Source organism: Polyodon spathula, chromosome 1 (assembly GCF_017654505.1).
Source record: "Polyodon spathula isolate WHYD16114869_AA chromosome 1, ASM1765450v1, whole genome shotgun sequence".
Classification (NCBI taxonomy): Eukaryota; Metazoa; Chordata; class Actinopteri; order Acipenseriformes; family Polyodontidae; genus Polyodon; species Polyodon spathula.
In genome coordinates this window covers 90,395,801-90,419,345 of record NC_054534.1, presented here as the reverse complement: position 1 = coordinate 90,419,345, position 23,545 = coordinate 90,395,801, and the positions used below count along the sequence as shown (strand labels likewise).

The 23,545-nt window shown below is 38.1% G+C and overlaps 1 protein-coding gene across 10 annotated transcripts in view; it reads left to right on the top strand.

The window, feature by feature from the left end:
* LOC121324054 (amyloid-beta A4 precursor protein-binding family B member 2-like) overlaps positions 1-23,545 on the top strand; it is a 121,744-nt gene that overhangs the window by 1,789 nt on the left and 96,410 nt on the right. Inside the window, exon 1 of one of the 10 annotated variants that reach the window (XM_041265480.1) lies at positions 8,640-8,657. The exons of the other annotated variants lie outside the window; for them this stretch is intronic. The gene's annotated coding sequence lies outside the window, so the exon portion shown is untranslated. Of the gene's footprint in view, positions 1-8,639; positions 8,658-23,545 lie in introns of those variants that run through there. 10 annotated transcript variants of the gene reach the window in all.

Sequence of the window (23,545 nt, the reverse complement as noted above, 5' to 3'; positions counted from 1 at the left end):
TATTTCCCTATTATAAGCCTCTAGGTTTCCTTTAAAAGATCTACACAAGTCTTCACAGGGGAAAAACAGAGGACATTATAATAAACATGGTTAAATAATACATTCCTTGATTGAGTTACTTATTTTATCCCCCACACTGTGTTGGAGAGAGCTGCAGCAAAATGAGATTGCCTTAAAGAAACAGCAGCTGTTGAAAAGAAAGGATTGGCAGGAGGCATCTGTCTGACCTCAAGGCTGTTTTGCAGGGTTGTTTAAAATGGTAATTGGCAATTGCAGGTAAGATTCAAAGACCATAAAATGTAGTTGTTTATGACTGCAGCCCGGTGACTGCCATAGCCTTGTGCAAGTTTTCATTTCAGCAGTTCCTCCTTTTTTATTTTATATTGCAATTATTTCTTCCTTACACTTCTTGGAGTTGATTACTAGAACAAATCTTCAATATTATATCTATTTTTTTTTTTTTCTTTTTCGTTGAACAGTAATGGATTGTTTTGCAATAAACACAGTTTAGGAGAATCATTTTTCAAATCTTATGTAGTCTTCTTGATGATGAACCCTTTTTCATAGTCATTTACATTTTACTTAAGTGCTTTTTTAATGCACTTAAATATATTTAGTATTTTTATATTTTACATAAATTCAGCTCAGTATATACCTCGGCAGTATTGTGTTTTTTTTCTGTAAGTATACTCAAGCATTTTTTTCAGAGGGCAAGGGTTGCACCAACAATTTTTCCTTTTTAAATGATTTTTGGTGCACTTAGCTCTTGGCTGCTCATGTTTGAAGGTGGCAGCATTACTGTATGTGAGCCACATACAGTACATTAATTTTTGTATCGGATCATCAGTAGCCAGTGTGACATTAACCTACTATCAGCGATTGAGGCTGGTGATTTAAGCTTTAAAGCTTAAGCTTTAAGCTTTTGACGAATGAGATTGCGCAGCGTGAACCAGTTCAAACTACTGATGTGCTACTGTACTCGCTCATTAATGGATTGCTGATTCTACTTCTGCCAGCTGCCTTCTCCGAAGCAAAGAAGGATTCTGCAGCAACAGGGACTGAAATGCAATGCGTATGCGTTCAGAACTGTGTAACGGGAGATGAGAAAGAGTTTAAAGTGCTCCAGAGATTGCAAATCAAAGAGATTGCTGTGGAAACTGTAAATTAGAAGTTAAATCCAGCTTGAGGTAGTATTTCATTTGTATGCAGAGCTGTTACTGGGGAGGGGGTCAACCAAAATAAGCCAAACATTAGTCCATGTCAAATTGTGGAATTACTAATTGCCCGTACAACAAAATGTTGGCTAGAAACTCTTCAATACTTGCGTAAAACCGCAGAGGTTGTCCAGAAGCATTTTCCATGTCATCTGTGTTTCAGAATGTAAGACAAATGATAATAATAATTAAAAAAATTGATAATCCCCTGATTCTTCACTATAGTACTGTATGCTCTGTTCCCATGCATTTTATTTGTGTTGTAAGGTAGTACTTTGTTCTACTTTAATGGCATTAGTAATGGCCCACAGGAGCGTAAAGCACCCAAGCTTCACCTTGGGTCCTATAAATAATGGAGAGACCTCTTCAGCATTAGTGGTTTATAACATAAATGTAATAACTGAGTTTTAGTTGAGACTGCTGAAGGTTTCTTTGGCTTCTAGCAAGTGTCTTCATTTTGATTTAATGCCCTGGTGACTTCTCTAGAGAAGATAAGGGAAAATGATAATCTTACATCAAATGATTATTATTGGCCAATAAAGTAGGCTCAGAAGTAGAATGGGTTTTTCCAAAAGCAGTTACTCATTTGAGACTGTTCTCTTATGAACACAAAGATGAACAAGTAAGAAGATGGTGCCAGAAGAAACAAGATCAAAAGTTTAATATAAAACATTTTTGTTTAGTACAGGACATGTATCATTTTGTTCAGTTTTAAGTTTTGTTTTAAAATAATTCTGCTACCACCCCTTCGCTAAGCAGTATAGCACTGCAACAATGCCCAGCCGTGCCGCGTGTGTGGGTTCCAGCCCTTGCACTTTCAGAGCAGAAGATGATGAGTAAACCTTTGCTGTTGAACAAGAAATGACAGACAGACACGATCTCCTAACTTTGCACTGAAATCAACTCTGCACTTCAGTGAATCTCGCTTTGCTCTGTTTATCAAGGTGTAATCTAAATCTAGATGTACTGTACAGTCATTTTTTCTTTTCTTGGGTGAAGGATGTTTTGTCTGGGTTTTGATGTTTCTGGTGTGTAGGAGGAGATATTACCTTGGTGATCTTCATTCTCTGCTGCTCCTAGTGTGTACTACTGCATCTCCTCATCCTGAGTATGGAAATATAAACACAGGAGTCCCATGAAAATATAAATCAGGACTTTACATGCCACATCTATAATTCATCTTTACGACCTTAAAATACCTCTTGTGAAAAAGCTGGGTAATTTAGACTGTATTGTGGTGGTCTGCATAATTTTTTTTCTAATGATTTCTGTGCTGTGCTGCTTTGATGTTTTAAAATCAGACTTTAAAAACATTATCCATAGAGGACGTCGATTTAAATGATGGTTAAAATAAAATAAGACAGCATAACTTAAGTTTTTTTTTTTTTTTTTTTTTTTTAAGGACACACATTTAACACTGCTGAAACCAAATAAACTGGTAACAAAAAATAAAACCGACGTGAAATGCCCGATGTGAATCACGTGGAAATGAAAATGAAAAAGATACGTTCAAAATCCTCAATGCTTGAACCACGTGTTCTTCCACATGCTCTTAATCCACACGAGTGAATCACGTGTGTTTTTTTTTTTTTGTCATACTTAGGATCTTTACAGGTTTTTCTTTGTTTGACCATCTGGGTAGTGGTTTAACATTGAAAGCTCAGCACACACAAGAAACATTTTGTACACTGCTTTTCTAAAAATGTATAGAAAATATTTTCAGGAAACATTTTCAAGCAGTACATGACCATTGGGTCTCTATATGTTATCCCTCCATTGACGTTTCAAAAGGGTTCTTCGGTACTGAATAAAACAAACTGTTTTTGTACTATTTGGAATGAAATTAAAAATTAAATAGCTTTACTAATTTTGTATAAAGTGGTGTTTGTTGCTATTATGTGTTTTTAAAAAAAACACACACAAAAAAAAGTGATGTTTTGGCCAACTAGGGTTGCATACCATGTAATGTGCCATGTTGCTTCTGATATGTGTGACAGAGCAGCCATGAAGGTGGTGGATGCCTGCTCGTTGTGACCCTCTGGACTGTAATTCATTTGTGTTCCATGAGCTTAATTGAATTTGTGCCCATCCATTGATTTGCTTTTGACTTACAGCGCCAGCAAACCTGTATGCAGTGTCTGTTTCACTCATGGGTTTGTATCAAGCTGCAGTGTTCAAGTTTACTTTTATACTAAACTTTGATTCCTTGGTGTCCGTTTACTATATTCTTCAATAGTTTATCCTGATCAGTTCTCCCCTTTGTTTGTTTCCATTCCACATGGTTGTACACTGCATCTCAATGGGGATATAGTGGAGGCACACATACGTATTTGTTATAATTTTAGAGTTTTGCTGTACATCCATCTGAAGAACCCCTTAGTAACTTTGTCCATTCTTTAGAGCAAGTTATTGAGAGTATCAGAATTTGGGAGTTGTCTTGCAACTGCTTTGTGATGGAACTTGGTATTACATTATCGGGGGTAAATGGAGAAATCTGTTTTAGGTCATACATAGGTAGGTGTACACTGTAGATGGAGGTTGTGGCAATTTTAATGATACTAATGGCTCCAATGTTGTTTATATGGCAGAGGCTGTATGTTACTAACAGACTTGTTCCCATAGTACTAAACATCCCAGGTGCAGTGCATTGCTTAAAGAGCTATTTCTATTTTCTGTTGTTTTACAGAAGGTTCCTCAGCATAATCAGGTTATGCAGAAGATGCAAATTGCATTCTTGTTCTTTCTGAAAGATAGTCCAATGTGTCTTAGATATTTGTGTAAAGGGAATTTTCCCATTTTTATTGCAATGATCTGCAGTAGTTTTTGTTTGCTTTTTATTTCATTGTGGCTCTTAAATCTTGAGGTTGTATGCGAGCCCTCCAGGAAGCAGTTTGTCATATAATAGTGCTTTTACCAAGGCATATTACAACCAGTGCTTCCAAAAATAGATGTTCTTAAAACACAAACCCTCTTCATCAAAAACAATGTAGAGGCAGACAATCGCATCATTCCACTCTTTCCCTCTTACCTCCCCCACGTGCTTTTTCCTGTAAGAACTGACGTCAAAGTAAATTTCAACCTCCTTGACATGCCTGTCAGCTGAAAAAAAAAGCAACCTCCATAAAATTAAAAACGAAAATGGCTGATGTATGTTAGAAGTGTCATATTAAACTACAAAATCACTTGGAATTTCTATTTCTATCTGTGTGGTGCGGATCTAATGGCTAGCTTTGGATCTTTAGTATTCACTATAACAAAGGTGAATGCAAGTTCCAGCTTCTGATTGCATGCCCCCAATAGATTCCTTTATGAGTCCAGTGGTCACATAAAGCCAGTATTGTGAACCCTCCATCAGCCATGTCTGGCAGTCGCCAAAATGAATTTCATTGCAGTGGGAGGTTAGGACCTCCATCATGGGGAAATTTTGACATTGGGTGCAAGGTCTGCGAGATACATGCAACCTGGAATTGAAATTACATTCAGTAAAGAAGTCCTCTCAGAGTGCATTGTTATGAACATTGTTCATGTCTGGACCACCCACAGGGCCTGCTGTGTACATGAAAAAAAGACTTCACAAGCAAAACTCAACAGGGTAAAGGAAGTTTCCTATTTCATGCTTGGAGAATTAAAAGCAAGGTTGCCTGTTTCTACTTTGATACAGAAATCCTTGTTCAGACACATGATGGTGTCATTGTAACTCTTTAGGTTTTGACTTTCTGCCTCTCCAGCTCCACCCCCCCCTCCCCCGCTCACCCCACACCGCAAACAGTCTCCTAATGCACCAGATGCCTGATTGGTGTTTTTACTTCATCAAGAGAGAAAGTAGAGGCATCTCGCATCGCAAGCATTGAGCACTATGAATGATTTCACTTTAGTACAGACTGAAACACTCAACGGAGCCCAAGCCCATCTCGATTGTGAATACTGACTGACAACAGCAGTAGGAATACAAAAACTCCATCTGTGGATGGAATGGCATTTGTCACTTTTGGAAAATGTTGGTCAAGTGCTCCCTGGTGCCTTTGGTGCTAAAAGCGTTTTTTATGTTTAAAGTAAATGTATGTTTAAATTAAGGGTATAATGTTTGTGGTTTAAAGAGCACCTGTATTGAATTAAAGAGAGTATTATGTTGAGCTACAGGATTCGAAATTAGCACTTGCCCACCCGCCACATGTGGGTTGATTATCTTTATATGTGCCCAAGGGTGTTACTGAGCACCACCTGAGTAAAGCATATTTTAAACTGTTAATATATGTCAATGTAGCTATCATTAGGTAATGTTATAACATTGTTGTGTTTCTTTTCAGTTTTAAGCATGAATCCACATATCTTATGCATTTTTGTCATTTTAATTTTATTAGAACTAAGTTGTGGAAAGTAATCGTACTCTATTTTTTGAGCAGCTGTCTACTCTGTCATGACTTAGAAGTGAGAAATAGTAATTTTTAAGCTAATGGCCGGGGGGGTCAAAAGGTCAAATATAGAAATAGTCAATTTCATCTATTGGAAGCCTCAATAGCACTTTGACTACTCGTCATACCACCATACAATAATCTGTGGTTTTACTAACATAAGAAAATACATACCAGTAATTGTAGTTCTAGTAGCCAAATATATGGCGTGTATTGATTTAAACTTGAATTTATTTGTATAGTCTAAATATTTCCATGTACTGATGTAACAATCTCACTGTCAAAGCCTGAATGCCTGTCGCAAAAGGGCTCAAATGAAAATATGCAAAAATAGAAGGGTGAGGGTGGGTTTGACAGTGGACTGTACAGTATATGGCATCACTGTAGACAAGGGGTTGGACAGTAATTTGCCTGAGAAGAAGCAGACAAACATGGATGTTCTTTGAACCACCCAGACTAATGAATATACCTAAAACTTCTGTGTTCATTTAAACTGGCCCTGGAAATGGGCTGAATTTTAGAACTAAGAGACATAAACACACAGTGGTGCTTCCAAACAAGATTGTTGCCTGACAGTGCGTTTGACATCTTTATTGTCATTCTAGAACGTGTTTAAAAAGCTAACCTCAGGCAGTTGCAACTCACAGGTTCGGATTATATGTTCTATTGTAAACTGTTCATTTGTTAATAGTGTGCCAATACAGCTATGATTGAGTAAGAAGGATTTTAAGTGAGCAAATGTATCTTTCACAGTTTGAGTTTAGAGATCATATGTAAAATTTCATTATTTAAGTGAACACTATTTAAAGCCAGTAACAAAATCTGCTGAGTAGAAAAATAATGCAACCCAATAAATGATTGTCAGTAAAGGCCCACACTTAGTTATATACAAGAATGACCTTGTGCTGTCTGTTTTCTGTTAAGCTGGATTGATTGAAGGCTTGTCAATTATGATGAAAAGCTTCATTATGAGTTGAAGGAGAGCCTGTAGCATTCATTTTCACAGCTCTCTTTGTTCACACCTTTGAATGCAGGGTTTCCGGCAAAAAACTAAAACTGATTTTATAATGGCACATGATGCAGTTCTGACACATGCAGTTGGAGTGAAACCCTTACTGCATGTATGTGCATCTGTTATCTTCTATTGTAATATGCCACTTTTTATCCTGAAAGCAAGCTCTTGCATATTCAGTGATTTATCTTCCTGCAAACATGTATCAGGCTCTGCTGGGTGATGCTGCATGAAATGGATACTGTGAAGATCCCTCCCCCAAAAACTGCATTAAGTCAGTTAAAGGTGGTCTGTGGTGGAGAGTAAGTAAGTTCAGTTCCCATTGTGTTTCATGTGCATTCTCAATGAATTGATCAAAGTGCCAATAAGTGATTGTCATTTTATTAAGGGCAGCAGATCCGTCCCCTCCTAAACATATACACGTGATTTGGTACACTTCACAGACAGCTTTGCAAGTAGACATTGGGATATTCTCACTTCAGGAGCAGTACTGTTTTTTTTTTTTTAGTTAGATGAGTAGAGAATAGTATCAAACTACTTTTAAGTAATGTTTATTTTAGTCTTGTTTCTGCCATTCTGCATTACTGTCATCAGAGGTCTGTACATTGTTTCTTGAACATAATTTTAGCAGTCGAGAAGAGGGTTTGAAACCGACAGTAAGCTGCATACTGTAAATACCCTGATAGTATAAAATAAGCCCCCCCCCACCCCCCCCCCCCCCCCCCCCCCCCCCCCCCCCCCCCCCCCCCCCCCCCCCCCCCCCCACAAAAAAAAAAATAATCTGGCAAGAAACCTGCTACTGCTTGATGCGTTTCATGTTGGTTCATTATTATTTGTTTGGTTTGCCTTTATGAGGCATGTAACTTCGGGCTCTCCTTAAAACGATGTGTAGGCTATACCATTTACTGTGCTGTAAAGCCCGCAGCACACTGCCTGATGCGATCGTAGCATCTCAATGGAAGAGGTTGTATTGCAAAAAAATATTTGCGAGCGGGCATCACACACTGCCCATTGAAATTGCAGGAAGGGATGCATAATTTGTGAGTTTGACTTGCCTTGAATGCATAAAGTACAGCGTCAATGGGGCAAATCAATAGGCGAGAACATAAGGCTGTGGCCATACTACTATCTACAGTTTTGGTTAGAAGGTGACTTGATTCTAAAAACCGCATATGACTGGAGACATGCATGTATTTTTTCTCTCGAGTCTCGCATGCAAGTTTGTATGCAATGTCGACGGTGCCAGCATATTTTGAAATCAAGTCCTGACAGCCCCATAAGTATTGTCATTTTTAACTATTAGGCTAAATATTTACAGAATACTTAAACTGCAACTATAATCATGCTGCATGATTCATTTATTATAAATAGAATTATAATCAAATTCTGCCAAATCACATTTTCATTTAGTTTTAATAGTTTAAAAAGTACAGTGGTTATGAGGCTGTCAATGCTTGTTTTGTAAAGATGTCGGCATGGACATTGTCTACAAACCAATGGAATACCTTGTCGGTGATTTATATAAAATGTCTATCTCCAGTCATATGACCCAATATGGTGAAATCATAAAATGTTGACTTTCAGACTTGCGAGTGGGCATAACACACTGCCTGATGCGACTGAAAAATCGGGCAGTGTGTCCTGGGCTTTAGTGAGATCTTTTGTTTTATCTGTCAGCAGTCAACAAAATGACTGGCTACTTTTAACCTTGGAAGTGACAGGCCAATTGGAAAGTTCTAGAATTATGCTATAGTCTATGACCATCATTACTGTTGTGACCTTGCATCAGTACAGCCATGTAAATTATGTGGAGCCAGGCCTTAACGGGACCGAGGTGTACAGGAAATAGCTGCAGTGTAATTAATATTCCCCTCATTTAGAACAGCACAGAACTTGAATGAATTCCAGAGACTGGCCTCTACCCCACACTGTATGCTTTGGCCCATATCAGCAGTGCAGAGAAATTGTGAAGATTATAGTCTTGACTGCGACACGTCTAAGAATAGCTAAACCCAGTTGGTGAGTTTTTAACTTTGTGATTTCAGACAGGATTCTACAGTATGAATATAAAGAGAATATGATTAAAGCTGCAATGTTCCATGATTTGATATTGTAACAGGATTCTTTCGTAGCTTCTGTGAACTGTATGGAGGGTTACCAAGACAGTTTTACTTACCGTTGCAGCCTCCTGTAGTGTACATATTCTTGCAATAACTTTAAGAGAAAATGTTGTACACATCCAGTATACTGTATAAGTTAGCTTGGGAATGAAGCTGATCACTTGGCAGTATTTTTTGTTGGACATCAAATTTGTATTTGAATACAAATATCAAAACCAACACTGATTTTATATTGAAAAAGGTATTGTAGGAGGCAGTAGCAGGAGTTAGTGTGTCATGGTGTGAACAGTACAGCTTGTTCAGTAACCCTTTGACATTCCCTTAAAGGTAACTGTGAGTACACAGGCTCCCCTCGGTGAAAGCGTCTTTCCATTCCCAACCTTTTTCAATGTAGGGATCACCTCGGTGTTTGAATTTTTTCCACAGACCACTTGCCACGCATTTTTTCATAACATCATTTCGAAAGTAATTTGTATTTATGTGTATGTAGAAAGTAAAGTGTTTATATAACGTACCTGACTTGATGAGATTCCTGGGCTTGGGTCGTCAATACCAGGTCAGCAAGGGATGTTGTCATCTTGTGAATTGAAAGTTGCTGATGGCACATTTTTCACATTCTTAGTGTTTTTTGAATAAATTACATCTCAATTTTGCAGGTGAAAGAGTTTTGCTTGTCAAAACCTCCTGACAAATAATGCACTGGGGCTTGGGTTTTCTTGGATCCAGTAACCTCTCCAAAAACCTATGTAAATAATAGGTATATTCCTATATCCTTGGCAACACTGTAGCACACATTTTATATTGCTGAAAATGTAAAGTACAAAAACTGTTTTTTTTTTTTTTTTTTTTTAATTTAGTCATTCCAGCCAAGTTAGGAATATTCATTGCAGTGCGCTACTTTTATGCCGGGTGAAAAGGCTGGGACAGTTAGTTAGTATTTGTTTCACATTAGAAAGTTAATGGCGGCTTTGAAGGGGATGCTTGCTATTGCATCAAAGGGAGCTGTAATATATATTAATTTATAAACACACCCGTAATAAAAGAAAACATAAAGACAAAAAAGAATGCAGACTACATACATATCTTTAAGGCTGAGACGATGCATCGTATCGTTTGACATCTATTGATAGTCAAGCCTGTGCATTGTTTTTTGTAAAGCAAAGCATTTTTTTTTTTTAATTAAATTTGAAATCGGCAATTTAATTTTTTGCATTAAGCGCAGAATCAGGTCAGACTGAATCTGCATGCGATTGAGCTCACCTGCCCCACCCCGCCCACTGCGAGTGTTGACTGGCGGCATTGCATCTGTGCAGGGGTCTTCAAAGTAACAGAGCCAGTTAAGAGCGTTGTGCTAGAATTAGAAATACAGTATCGATCAAGCTACAATGCCTTTCGATGTTTGACAGTTATTTTCTAAAGTACGATAGTAAGGAAAGTAATGTTTGGGATACTCCGGTAACACAACTAACTTGTGTAACAATTTAATGAGATGCAGAGGTGGCGCTAGCCTTTAAAAATGTGCATTTGTAAATACCCTCTCAAAATCTGCGTTTTTAACCATAACATGTGCGTTTTTATGTATTGCATCAACATAGTAGTTATTTTCCAGTGTAACTTTCAGATTAACGAAGTAACATGCAAAACAGTACACTATAGAAATAATGGTAGTAGAAATAAACATAGACAAGCTTGCCATGAAACGTTTTCTTTTGAAAATCCCCCATAGCTTGTATCTTGCTAGGTAGAGGTAACTTCTACAGTAGTAATTCCATGTCCCAAATTATTGACACAAGGAAATGAATGCAATGCGTGGTGGTCTTTAACTTAAAGGATAACTCCTTCTAAAATGATGCCTGAAGTTGAAAGAGCTTAGTTAAAGGAGTATGACTAGACATCCTGTTTTTAAAAAAAAAAAAAGCTGTTTTATATGTTGGGGAATAACCCAGTTCTGTTTTTTAATTTTTAGTAAGAATCCCATGACCACACAGCCGTAGAGAAGCAAATTGACCAAGTTAGAATTCCTGTCCATCTGTCTTGTTAAGAAGTTACATTCAGCAGGTTAAAAAAGAGATAATTCATTTAGAATACAGTGTGTATAAATCTGTAATTTTTTCAGGGCATGTTTTTGATTAGCAACAGTCTTGGGTATTGGTCTTCACCTGCTATGCTCAACAGTATGGTTACTTACTAATATCTTTAATTCAGTCATGAGCAAGGGTGTGCAATTCAAATAAATAAATAAATTCTTGTCCAAGGGACAAAATGCTAGAAAAATCTACTTGTCCTTCTTAAAAATCTATTTGTCCCCTCACCATCCCATAAAACACACACACAAACAGAATATAACTTAGGATTTTGTTTTTATTAAAGAATGAACACAATCAGTTAGTCATTAATAATAATCTTCACTTCAGGAAATCAATTAAAGAAAACGTAACTCAGCCCAAACAAAACTGAGCCCATATAATTTGTGTTCATGACTGTGACAGTGTGCCCCGCCCCTGGGCGTATTTTATGTTTAAATGTATGTGTATAGTGGAGCAGGAAGTGTGGGCTATGTAGCACAGGGGATTTAACATGTATGTTTGTATTTAGGTACTGGGATTGAACAATCACTCCACATGCAGATTAAACTGGGTATTTGTATGGGAGCACATGCAGACTGTGCCTGCTCAAGTGGAATGATTTAACAAGCAGTCGAGCCAGGCGCAGCTGCTTAAGAGGCACACATCTTTAACTCGGGGTTGGTGTGTTCAGAGGCGGAAAGAGATTCGGGAGATAAAGCAAAGGAAAGCGTGGATTCAGTAATAACAGTTGCTACGCATGCTAGTGTAGGCTGGACGATACTTGTTGTGTTCTGTGTCTGTTTTGTTGTGGCCATCGTGCTTTTTGTTTTGTACAACTCGTATTTATAATTAAAACCAGTGCAACAGCGTGTTTCACTCAATCTCTGTGTTCTGTCTCTTCCGGGTCTGACGTCGCCACAAGCCATCCTGTTCACTGCGACGCAAACGAAAATAATAAACTAAAAAGAGTGACACTACGTCAGAATTTTAGGTAGGCGATCACTAAATTACACTGGTGACATTTCTAAAGAAATACATTTCAGTATATATATATATATATATATATATATATATATATATATATATATATATGTATACACACATACAGTGCCTTGCAAAAGTATTCAGACCCCTGACCAAGTCTCTCATATTACTGAATTACAAATGGTACATTGAAATTTCGTTCTGTTTGATATTTTATTTTAAAACACTTAAACTCAAAATCAGTTATTGTAAGGTGACATTGGTTTTATGTTGGGAAATATTTTTAAGAAAAATAAAAAACTGAAATATCTTGCTTGCATAAGTATTCAACCCCCACACATTAATATTTGGTAGAGCCACCTTTCGCTGCAATAACAGCTTTAAGTCTTTTGGGGTAAGTATGTACCAGCTTTGCACACAGTGTCGGAGTGATTTTGGCCCATTCTTCTTGGCAGATTTGCTCCAGGTTGTTCAGGTTGGTTGGACGACGCTTGTGGACCGCAATTTTCAAATAGTGCCACAGATTCTCAGTTGGATTGAGATCAGGACTTTGACTGGGCCACTGTAGGACATTCACCTTTTTGTTCTTGAGCCACTCCAATGTTGCTTTGGCCTTGTGCTTGGGATCGTTGTCCTGCTGAAAGGTGAATTTCCTCCCAAGCTTCAGTTTTTTAGCGGACTGAAGCAGATTCTCTTGCAGTATTTTCCTGTATTTTGCTCCATCCATTCTTCCTTCAATTGTAACAAGATGCCCAGTCCCTGCTGATGAGAAGCATCCCCACAGCATGATGCTGCCACTACCATACTTCACTGTAGGGATGGTGTGTCTTGAGGCATGGGCAGTGTTAGGTTTGCGCCACACATAGAGCTTTGAGTTTTGGCCAAAAAGTGCTATCTTGGTCTCATCTGACCACAAAACCTTTTCCCACATCGCAGCTGGGTCACTCTCATGCTTTCTGGCAAACTCCAGACGTGCTTTCAGATGGTACTTTTTGAGTAACGGCTTCTTTCTTGCCACCCTCCCATACAGGCCAGTGTTATGCAGAGCTCTTGATATGGTTGACTGGTGCACCATTACTCCACTCCCAGCCACTGAACTCTGTAGCGCCTTCAAAGTGATTGTTGGCCTCTCTGTGGCTTCTCTCACAAGTCTCCTTCTTGTTGGAGCGCTGAGTTTTAAGGAACGGCCTTTTCATGGCAGTGCCTGGGTGGTGTGATGCAGCTTCCACTTCCTGATTACTGATCCAGCTGTGCTCACTGGGCTATCCAAACACTTTGATATTATTTTGTACCCTTTCCCTAATCTATGCATTTGTATTACTTTATCTCTACCTTCTGTAGAATGCTTGTTAGTCTTCATTTTCCTTCAGATTCACAGCCTTACCAATGATCCTTCAACTGTGGGTTTTTATCCAGAAAATGTGACAGCAACTTTAATGGTTTGTAGGTGGAGGCCAATGGTAAGGTAATTGTGTCCTCGTTAGGGCAATTTCTTTCATCTGTGCAAACTGGGAGCTTCCACAGCACAGGGGTTAAATACTTATGCAAGCAAGATATTTCAGTTTTTATTTTTCTTAAAAATATTTCCCAACATAAAACCAATGTCACCTTACAATAATTGATTCTGAGTTTCAGTGTTTAAAAATAAAATATCATACAGAACAAAATTTCAATATACCATTTGTAATTCGGTAATATGAGAGAATTGGTCAGGGGTCTGAATACTTTTACAAGGCACTGTATATGTATGTATGTGTGTGTGTGTGTGTGTGTGTGTGTGTATATATATATATATATATATATATATATATATATATATATATATATATATATATATATATATACACACACACACACACATTCAAACTAGGTAATTTTTCATCATAGAGTGAAAACATTATTCTCTTAATTATCTTTAGATTTGCAGCTGTTTTAAAAAGGTATTAATCTGGTATAGTTTTGGTGGATGACTCTGCTGATGCACAAGCCGAAAGTCATGTTATGTTATGTCAGACAGACCTGAAACTGGTAGAATGTTCACCCGGAGCGGAAGGGTTAAAGGACTGGTTTCTAAACTACATTACCCAGAAGAACGGAAATGATACTTGTTTAATACGTTTTGGTTTTTCTATGTGGCCCTTGGATAAAGATAAACAAGTATGTTTGGACTGAATTAAGTTTTCTTTATTTGATATCATGAAGCAAACATTATTAACCACTAATTGATTGTGTTCATTGTTTATAAAAGCAAAATCCTACGAGTTATATTTTACTTTGTGTTTTTAGGAGGATAGAGCAAGTAGATTTTTAAGGACAAGTATTGGCCAGAATTGTACACCCCCTGTATAATGTGGTATTTATGTAAATACAGTACGTATTTACAGTATACACTAGGTATATCACCATTACATTTAAATAAACAGTGGTAAGGGTTGCTGAGATTGCACCTTGACTGTCTATAGTGAATTCAGCTTTATAACCTCAAAGCACAGTTCCCACTGGCCTAAAACTGGAGAGCCTCAGGAGAACAGTGTTTGTTTTTTTTGTTTTTTTTTGCTTTAAATATGGTTTCCCAGAAAAGCAGTGTACCGTACAATGCAGACTTTAAACCTTTGTTCAGCTATTAATGATTATGTACTTCAAAGTACACAATGAAGTTACAAATGGAAACCTTTGTTGGTCATAAACATGGTATTCAAATATAAAATTTTACATTTTATACAAACCAGATTTTTCATTTATAAACTCCCCAAAGCAGACTTCTGTAGTTAGGCTTCCAAGCTGCCTTGGGAAGCCTATTGTTATTGTAAAGATGATTTATTAGGCTTCTAGTGAGCATAGGGTTATGGTTACCATGTAACACATTTAGGAACCCATATGCTCCAATCAAAAATGACCTTGATTGTGACCTTTGACCTCTCCTTAAGGTTATATGTAAGATTAGCTTATAACTCCTTACAGTGTGTAGCTAGGGTCATGGTTACTACGTTGTTTAAAGTGTCGTGAGATAATGAACTAATGCAGCACTTCGAATTGAAACTGCTTCATAAAACTAATCTGTTGCTGGCACTTGTGCTGCAGTGCTACAGCTTGCCAAAATTTCCAACTGGTACTGAGCTTGGAAGCCGTAAAACTGTCTGGCAGTTCTAGTTCATATATATTTTTCTTTTCTAAATTTGAAATACTGTTTGTTCTTTGGGTGTCTTTCATAGCTTCAAAGCGAATGGCCCCAGTGATGCAATAGCCAGTACATGTAGCACCAATCCTGCTCCCATGAAAACCTTTTTTCAGATTAGTTGCTGCTTTCCTCGTTCTTCCTCTGTTACTTTTGCTCCTGAGTGTCGATTTAATAAATTGGTAATTTTGGTTGGTTTTGTAATTTTGTATCCTACTGTATATATTTCCGTCGGCCGACTCGTGGAATTAGGCTAGCGTGCCCAAAATCACCAGGAAATAGGTGTGGCAGGTGTTAGTCTATCTGTATATGTATATGTCACACTTCTGTTTTTACTGCGTACACAGTGAAGGAAGGCCATGTTGGTTTACTATTTCATCATTGTATTCTTTAATTTGGTATTTAAAGCTGTAGTGGAAGATGTGTATCACATACATACTTGAATTTTGTAAATGTCTGCTTGCTTTGTTTACATTGATGCTAGAGTTCATCTGTGGGCGCCTGGGATAATTCGATTTGATCTTGAGGACCAATTTCATTACCGTCAAGGGGCAAAACAACAAGGCATAACTAACTTTCAGTCATGAACTGATTGGTGGTCTTGAGCCTCAGCAATAAAATGGGTGGAATGTCTCTTTCAAAATTTAAATTGAACGCACTTAAGTACAAGTAGGCATAATTGTTAACAAAATAAAGTAATAGAATTACAGCTGTGCAAAGAATGTCTTTTAAACCAGTGATGTGTCTTCCATATCTTCCCCTTCTAATCAGAATCTTACAGCTTCACAGTAAGTCAATACAATCTGGTACTTGGTTATCTCTGGGGATACAGATCCATTTGACTTTCTATGCTGACAGACCAACCAGACTATAACCTGACCTAGAAATGTAAAACCCTAATCTACATTAACAAATTGACATAATGACTATAGTAACAGGAACCAAGGCACTTGCATGCAGGATCTTTTTAGCTGAACCATTTTCTCTGCATCCCTTTTTTTTCAATAAAGAGAGCTTAACCAGTGTTTTCTATTATTGTGTGATGTTTGGATCGGTCCATTTCACAAAACACTTTGCAATGGTATTGTGGAGAAATAATAGAAGTTTTTTGGTGGAGGCACCAAAAAAGTGGCTTCTATCAATGTTAGAAACATGCATGCCTTCCATGTTTTAAATACATGAGCCTCATAAAAAGATCACGAAGACATGTATCCACTCTTTACTGACTGCTATCTCTTCTGGTGCAGTAATGATAGATACAGTAAGTGGATGCATACAGTACCAAGCAAAGCACAACATTCTATATACAGTATGTGCACTTATGCATCTGCTACAATTATATACTATATGCCTTTTATGAATCATACGTTTTACAGGACGTATATCTTTTCTTATGCTTAGTTGATAGACTTTTTTTGCACCGTTTCCCCAGATGCTTATAGTAATTTGAACCAATTTAACTTGATTTGTATGGTTTTTAAGGGTCACAATGATTTTAAGAAGCAGCAGTTTTCAATTAGTGTATTACATTGAACCAGCTGTTTTTGCAGCAGTGCATCTCTGCCAAGTAATTGTCATGCTTATGATAGATTAGGTTGTCCAAATGCAGCCATGCGATCCCTGGAGGATGTTGGCAGCCTGGGATTGTTAAATCTCCGCTTTCAGGATGCTGTGTCACCAAATACCGTATTTGCCTAGTCATCCTGAAACATTGTTACAATAAGTAACACAGATTAGCTCACAAATTTCATGTTTCTTTAGAGGGAAAATATGAAGATAAGTCATCATATACAAAATCTTCTGGAGCACTACAGAGAATTGAAAGGGCAGTACCGCCACTGGTGTGCAGTAGTATGTAGAATGTGACTCTACCGTCCCAGGATGCACCACACTCTTCAGATGAGCAAGAGCAGTTGACCATCCCTGTTGCAAGTGTTATACGGTGAACTATAAACTGGAATGAAATCCAGTTTAAAATTTTATTTATTTTTGTTTAATATTATGTGAATTAACAACATATTGTAAGTAGTGAGGTGTGGTGTCCATCTACAGTAGACTGTAGATTTGCTGTGCTAGGAATACATTCTATTGATCCTTTCTGTAAGAATCGGATGAACGTCGTAGTTTAGGTAGCTATTTAAGGCTGTATACATTCCAGTGAGTTCCCTTGCAATGTAATGTTATTATTTTGTATAATAACTTGTGTAGCAGGTATAGGCTTCATCCTGACCAGCAGACGCTGCTTTTCATATTGCAGTGCCTAGGGATTGTAGCAGCTGCCATTGTGTCTGGTTTTCTGCTATTTTGGAATTGGTTGTGTTCCATCAGTAACATCTGCCGTCTTCAACTGTCAAAGGGTTCCCTTCAGTGGATGGAAGTCAGGCCGCTGAAAGGAAAGCCAGGTGACTGGCCATTGCAGCTGCCTCCTTGTTTGCTTTAGCTTTTATGCTGCCTGGGTTTGAGCTGCTACTCCTTCTGTGGTTAAATTCCAGACTCTAGGACTGGTGTGGTGAGTGCAACAAGGTAACATTGATTTCAGAACAGCAGACCCTCTAAAACAAAGTGCTGCAAACTTGATCTTATACTTGTATGATAAAAAGATAATTAGAAAAGGGTACAAGTGAAATGCCACAATGGACCAAAAACAATGTGAAAGTTGGTAAAATTGAGTCGGTGCGTCGGTGTTTATGGTTGCATGTATTACTTTGTCACAATGATAATAAGATACTGATTACATAGTGGCCAATTTTATATACTTAATTTTGCTAATTGTGTTGACTTTGTACTTACATGTACTCTTTTTACCAGTACATTGAGAACCACTCGGCCAATCATGCTGGATGTTTGTATTGAGATTCAAAATCTACTCTTGCATTATTCTGGTCTAAAACTGGTTGATTTGATAGTCTATACAAATTTGACACATATTGTTGCCCATTGGTGGCTTGTACTTTTTATATGTTGGTTTTAATTTTGAATTTGTAATTTAAAATAATTCTGTAATGTAAAACCTGTACAATGGTATTTACTGTACCTAAAAAAGGTAAAATGACAACTATTTCAACACTTATACTGTATATGCAATATATATTGCATATACAAATAATAAACAGAGTAATGCCTCAGCAAACTTTGAAGAAGCAGTGTCTCAACAGTATTTTCATGTTATTGGCACGAGCCTGTTCAAACCATTACCTCAGAAAGATACTCACTTGTTTGTACTGGACCTGCATGCAGGATTCAGGCGCTTTCTGTTGGAATTCAGGTTTTCTCAGTGTTGCATTTAGCTAGGCATATTTTCTTTTCAGATTGTCTCAAACAATTTGCCTTGCGTCTTTTGGAATCTTTCACTTGGCTCTTTTTGTTGGTTTAGGGAAATTTTCAGCTTTTAAGTGCATATTTTCTTTCAAGAGATTTATTTCTTCCAGGCCAGACTCATTGTGTGGACATTCAGACATGTATTTTCTGTTCAGCAGCTGCACAGTTCGGAATGGCACATGTGAGCATATATGCAATGTCTTCAACTAGTTTTAAACCTAGAAAATAAATCACATGACCTGGTGCTAGATGGCACAGTCAGATTGACATTGATTTTAGACAGAGACTTAAAAATCAGGCTGAATTCCAAAAACAAGTTGAGTATTGTAGAGGGTGTCACACCATTAATTTAAATAGGAATTTGGTTGGAACCCAAAAATCTCACTGAATTATACAGAATTCCTGTTATAGCGGGGCTGGATTAGACAGATTTTTACTGCATTCATGATTTTTTTTGACTAAGCATTGCTGGCCTCATTTTGAGTTATGCACCAAGCAATAGCGTTACCGTGTATATTGTACCCTGCTGTCTCTCTTTTTTTTCTCTCTCTCTCTCTCTGCTGCCAGATTGGAAGTGCCACTGTGTTTCTTACACTAGTGCTCTCTTGCCTCCATCTGTTCAGTCATTGCATCTCTAATTGTGTCTTTTCCTTGCGCCTCACCAAAACCAAGAGACTTCTGATTTGTGGTGACCTCAATGTGCCATAATTGACAGTTGGAGTAAATTGACATATGCCAGATTATTTTGGTTTGGAATCAAGTGCAAAGCAAACAGTACAGTAATTAGCAAGAGAACATAACGCCCATTCATTTTTGTGTGTCACATCTTTGCTTTCACAGATAACTAGATACTTATGATGAAACTTAGAAAGGACATTCTTTAGTGCAAGTTATTGTGGTTCTAAGAATCCGTGGATAGGAGTACAGTAGGTGCATAAACTTGCAATGAACATGCTGGGGGACAACTTCATAGTTATAATTTTATAGTAAGAACTGGCAGGTTATGTATGTTACTGTTTTTGTTCATGTTAATTAAGTGCTCATGATACATGAGGAGCAATGACTTTGGCCGTGGTTGGGCACCCAGCTGGCAGGTAGCATGCGAGCTTCCCCTCTGAGCTCTACATGACACACCTCTATCCTCACCTGAATACCCCTTAAAATATAGTCTTGGGGCTGTCCAGTAGGGTGTCATAAGATCTAAAACAGAGCTAAAAGTGACTCCTAACGAGCAGTCTGAAGAAGTATTAACTTTTAGTTGGTACTATGTGGTGAGGAAGTATGTTTTAGTTCAGGCTGTATCACTTAATTTTTTTGGCACTGTGTTTTTTTTTTTTTTTTTTTTTACAGTTTATTATCAGTGCTCACCTTAGGAACTTTGACACCAGGGATCAGTGCTGATGCTCCCATAGTATTCATTTCTGAAAGACGGAGCAACGAGCTCCATTGCTGCTTCTCTGCCTAGTAATTCCCTGTTTCTGATATCCATGGAACATGCAGTTTCTGCACTAAACAGTGAAAACTGCCGTAAACAGAATGTATCACAGTATGGGTTGGATGGGGGGGGGGAAGCATGTTCCATTTGATCTGCCTAGCTGCTTATAGCACTACCTGAGGGACAACTTCACAACCTTGCAAAGCCCTCCCCTCTAAGTAAACCACCATTATTGTTCACTATACAGATTGTGGTTGGAAGGGAGGGTTTGGGGTGTTCTTGGTGGAATTGGAGAAGCTGTTTGTTGCATGACTTAGTGTTTAATTTTCTCTACTTTGTAAGTCAGCTGCCCCTTAGGTAGGCAGATAGAAAGTTGTTTTCAAGTGGCAAGTCCTGGCTGCGGCTTAGAAAGAGGTGTTTAGTAAGCACAGCTCATTTTGTCACGATTCACTGTACAAATCTAGCATCAATGAAGCATGTCATCCCAGTTTCAAGAGCAACATTCAGAACCCTTTCAGACATCACTATTTTCTCTCATTTTCTTGTCGTGGCAAACTGTTAGATACACAGGCCAATGGCACTAACTCCCTGTAAAAAGTGTTGGATGGTTTGATAATCCAGCTTTGTCCAAAAGTCTCTTGGCTGCCTCATGATAGAGGTGTGGTACCCACCATCTTAACCAAGCTAGATTCTGTCAGGCGGTTGTGGAACAAGGCAGAGTGTTATGTCAATACAAACCAAGGTTATGGATTTTTGAAGTAATTCCTTTTATTTGTAGAGCATGGTGTATCTAAAATTAATTGAGGATAATGTTGGGATGAGCTTGCTTAACCTTGTTACTTTTAACATGATTGTTTGGTTGACGCAGATGTACGTAACATGTCATTAACAGCTTGCTTATTTTGAAGGAAGTCTTGTCATCTGGGATAATGTTATGTTTGCTGCGTGGAAGGCCGATTACAATGAACCTTGCTACATCCTGCTTTTAAAAATTTGCACTGAGGTAGTTTGACTTCACACCCCGGTCATAGGGTCAATGCCTATGTGCTTGTTAATGGCCTGTGATATTCAGTACTGTGTGATACAGAGAGATGCAGGCAGTGGCTTTGTAAATTCAGAGTTTTGTGCGTGTTGGTGACCCTATATTCCCAGGGTTTCTTGTGGAAGAAGCATTCTGAACATATTTCTGATTCCAGTCTGCACAGGATGTGACTTGCATAGCACAAGCAGCACAGTAAGATTTACAGTAAGTATGGGACTTTAAGAATGCATGTAGCTTGTATTCAGCATACAAACCGTGCTGGTTGGAATCCCAAGTTAATCAGTTAGCCATCTTACTAGCCTGCAGAATATCAAGAGGATAGTTCTGTAATCATTTAATGCAGCAGTAAAACAGGAATAAGCCACCTGAGGGTAGCAAGGCCCCTTCTGGCACTGCAGAGTGACTTCTCAGAAGCCACTCCTTTTTAAAAAAAAAAATGTACTTAGATTTTATAGGAGAGTGCTCACTGCACTTTTTGATCTCTAAAGCGTAGCTGCAACGAAGGGTACGTTTTGACCTTCCAAGGTTCGAACCATCAATGGTACTAATTTGCGTAACTTACTGGTGGTCACCATAACTACTTGTTTTATATTTGATTGAAAATCCTAGTATTTTAGAAGTAAATCATATAAATGGAGTAAAACATTCACATGTAGTTTAAATACATTAAATACATTATTATGTTTTTATAATTAATAATAAAATACACATTGTTTATGTACACATAATTAATGTTGCTCGCAGTATACTGTATACAGTAAGCTTGCATTGCAGTAGCACCAACTGCAGCAGCAAAACAAAGCTCCAAGCAGGCTATCAGTCAGTCAGATTTTTTTTCCAAAAAATGCGACAGGCTGCTAACTTGGTTGACGCAAGAGTGCATCTTTTTTGCATTTGAACTGTAATCTACACGGGATGATACCTGCTAAGTTTATGTTGATTTGGTTACACTGTGGGCGAACAGGAGCAGTTTAAAGTTTTGGCAGGAAAAATGACAATAAAAAAATAAGTTAACAATAGGCTTCCCAAGCCAGCTTGGAAGCCTAACAATAGGAATTTATGCTTGTCAAACGACCTTGGAGATTGGATGTGCCCCCATGATGCATCAACAGTTGCTTGCACAGTTTGCATTCAATTTTTTTTGGTAGTCTGGGCATTTAACAAAAAATTCCCAAACAGCAGAGGTGTTTTGAGACATTTCTTTCAGTACAGCGTACGCTATACAACACTTTGCTGTTGAGATGGTGAATGTGAAATGAAAGGCTTGCCTCTAGATAACATGAGCTGGAGGGGCGGACGGTACTCAGTTTTTCGAAATTAAAATTACTAGTGTTAACATGTATTTTATATGTTGCAAACATATTGTACTGTACTTCTCTTGTCACTGTCTTGTATACTAGAGGCCCGATTTTTCCCCTCTGCGCAAACGAGCGCAAGTGCAGTGCAACACACGCAAGGACGGGGAAAATACATTAGCACGCGTTTCCAGCACTTGCCCATGTTCACCTGAGGCGCCTGATTTTCCCCTGAGGGGTTTACTATTTTCCCCCTCATTCTGTGGGCTATTACCGAGTGCAATTAAGACACTGTCATGGGTTTGTCTTATTAGCGCACTGCCCTCCTCGCAGGGAAACGTTTTTAAAAGATGGCAGAGTTCCAGGTTTTATGTGATTTTTTTGGATTGTGACATAGAACGAAGGCAAAGGTTAAGAAGCCGGAGATACCCTCCCGAGGGGGTTTATAAGTAAAGGAGCCGTTTTCTCGCACTTACTGGTAGTGAGTATATTCGCCGATTTTCTAAGTAATAAGCAAACAGTGGTTGATTTACTTAGTATACTCCGTTTTAGATTTAGAACCCAAGTCATGTGTTTCTACTGCTTTGCCTGTTGCTGGAAAGGTAACTGCAACACTAGTTTTCTATGCACCAGGTACATTCCAGACACTAACTGCAGCCATTGCAGGCATGAGTCGGTCATGTTTTTCAAGATGTTTACATCAAATGAATGGTGCGTCGTTGAAAGTTGTTGGTGATTTATATAGGTTTCCCTGAAACCAGATACCAGTAAGAGCAAACAAAGAGAGATTTCTTTAACATTGCTGGTTTTCCACGGGTATTGGGTGCCATAGATTGTAATCCTATCCAAATACGTACACTTTCCGAAATTCAGCAGTTTACATTAATCGTAAAGGATTTCCTTCTTTAAATGTCCAGGTACTGTGTGATGCTAAAAATATAATTTGATGTTTTTGCATACTACCCAGGATCCAGCCATGACTCTATCATCCTTTCTTAGTCAACCATTGTACATGTATGATAGCTTACTGATAGGTGACAATGAATATGGTGTGAAAAGATGGCTGATGACACATTCTTAGTCCACAAACAGCAGGTGAAAATGTATAATGAGGCACACTGAAGAACTTGCAGTGTAATTGAAAGGATATCTGGCATGCTTAAAATGCATTTTAGGTGTTTGGACCGGAGTGGTGTGCATTGCAATACAGTCTGAAGAAGGTTGCAGAAATATTGGTAGCATGTTGTGTACTACATAACATAGCTACTACTTGTGAATGTTTGTTAGACATTAGTGAAAACATGTTAAATTCCATTATTCAAGAGGAGGTTGACTTTGATGAACCAGTAGCAGCTCTGGAAAGTGGCAGAAATGTACACAACATTATCATTAATGATCACTTTGAAAATGAATAATGATCATTGCTTAACAATTGAAAATCAGGGTAAGTTCATTCTTGTCACATGTATATT